This window comes from Vicia villosa, linkage group LG2, assembly GCF_029867415.1.
Source record: "Vicia villosa cultivar HV-30 ecotype Madison, WI linkage group LG2, Vvil1.0, whole genome shotgun sequence".
Classification (NCBI taxonomy): Eukaryota; Viridiplantae; Streptophyta; class Magnoliopsida; order Fabales; family Fabaceae; genus Vicia; species Vicia villosa.
Genome location: NC_081181.1, coordinates 141,141,542 through 141,143,969, shown reverse-complemented (window position 1 = coordinate 141,143,969; position 2,428 = coordinate 141,141,542).

The window sequence follows — 2,428 nt, the reverse complement described above, 5'->3', positions numbered from 1 at the left end:
GGAGTCAAAGGACGAGTCATCTCAGGAACAAATAGATAACCTTCAGGCATACCCCAGGGATATCCATTAGGCATACGTTGCTGAGTAGCACCAACAGGAACAGCAGGAATTGTTGTAGAAGCAATTTCAGAAATCATAGTAGCTTGACCCTGAGCTTGGGCATTGGGGGGAGGAACCTGATTCTAATTCTGAGTAGCCATCAATGTCTCAACTAGAGCAGTGAGACGTTCCACACCAGATCTCAAAGTAACAACCTCTTCACGTAGCTCACGATTCTCTTGTTCAAGACCTTCCATCTTCTTCTTGCAGTTAGCTTGAGTGTTATTCCGGTGAGACAACTTGATTATGTATGAAGAACACTGAATAAGACCTCGGGAATACTCTCGGAAGCAAGACAAAAATGCGGAATGATGCATGAAATGCAATGCAAATGATATTTATTGGTTTTCAAGGAACTTTAAGATATTAATTGTGAACATTAGCAAAAACAACATAAAACATAACAACATTCTTTCATTAGTAATGGAAAAGCTTACAAAAGGATTCAAAGATCCAAAATTACAAAACAACGGAAAAACTAAAAACTAGAAGGGAACGCTTCTGACGAAGATCCAACTCCTCTCTGCAGCTTCCTACGGAGCTTCTCCAATTCGTCTTCATAAAAGGCCTTCAAATGAGTCTTCTCGACCATTAGCTTATCAGCAACTTCCTTCCATGCGACTGAATCTTCATGACTACCAGAGGAAAATAAATCCTCTTGTTGTCTCTTCCGCTTTTCACCATGTTGTTGAAGTAGCTCTTCCTGACGACGGATCTGATCATCCTTCTCCATCAACCAACCATCTTGGATATAAAGCATTTCATCCTTTTCTTTCAAATGTATCTTCAACTCTTTATTCTCAATTTCCGAAGCATGAAACTTCTTCTCCCAAGCATCTCTTTCCATTCTTAACTTAGCCACGAGCTCTAAGTGCTCTTCACTACTCTCGATGGGAATAGTGGAAGACAATGGTGGAGCAATGGGTAGAGAGGGTTCCTCAAGTAAATAAGGCATCTGAAAAGTATGAGCTCTAGTTTGAACCCAATCAGTATAGTCTTTGAAAGCAACACATTGCTTCTTTCCCAAATGTCTCTTCCTATCAACATGGTGCCAAGCACGCACAAACCGATTTCTCATATCCGAATCTCCATCTTGATTAAGATAAAAGATTCCTGATACAAGAATACTAGCAGGTCGCTCCTTCATGGGGTAACAAAATTGACGCCTTGCAAGAATGGGATTGTAGGTAACTCCTCCTTGTATACCAAGAAGAGGTACATTAGGGAATTCTCCACAACTATCGATAATCTCACCAATGTCATAAGCAGGATTATACCAATGGATATTCCCATTAGTAAGAGGCATGATCTTCTGAGACCATGAGAGACCATCAGGATTGCTCAAGAAATTCTTAGTCTGAGGTAAGTGCGAAATAAACCACTTATAGAGCAAAGGAGTGCAATAGTTGATAAGTCCACCTTTCTTATCAGTCCTATGGTGAATGGAACGATAAGTATCCCCAAGCAAAGTAGGCACAGGATTCCCAATCATGAAGATCCGAATAGCATTAACATCGACAAAGTTGTCAATGTTGGGAAAGAGTATTAAACCATAGATGAGCAAGGCCAAAAATGTCTCAAAAGCAATCATACTTCCTTTACTAGCCAACATAGAAGCCTTTCCGATTAAGAACTTAGAAGTCAACCCCCCAAATTCCTCCTTTTTTGGTCATATTTGCTTTCACATCTGATATCTTTAACTGAAGAAGCTCTGCTATCTCATCAACCTGAGGCTCTTTCTCCAGACCACTAAACGGTATATCATTCGTAACTGGCAAACCAATCTAATACGAATACTCCTCCAAAGTGGGCATAAGCTGATAATCAGGAAAGGTGAAACAATGATAAACCGGGTCATAAAACTGCACAAGAGTCTCAAGAATCCCCTTTTCCACTTTGGTCTTCAAGATAGAGATCAATTTCCCATAACGGTTTCTGAAGTTGTCAAGATTAGGAACCAAAGTCGCTAGCTCTTTCAACTCTTTTGCACTTGAATTCCTGAAAGTGTACTTGTTAATGCTTCTCTTTTGATCCATGGTACCTGTGATGTTTACAAACAAAGTCTCTAAGTTCCTTGAAAACCATTTGTGAAAGACATTTTTTTTATGAATGCATGAATGCATGGTTTATGCATCAACCACAATCAAGAGCACACAAGATCACATCAAATCATACAAAATCACACAATTCAAGTTCAAAGGTTCGACGTCACGAGCATGGAGCCATGGGTCTACCCATCCCACAAGGTGTGTTCTAGGGAATTTTGTACCTGCCGATCGGGCTCTACAAAGGTTCCCAGAGTTTTCAATCTTCTATAGGACATTACCGG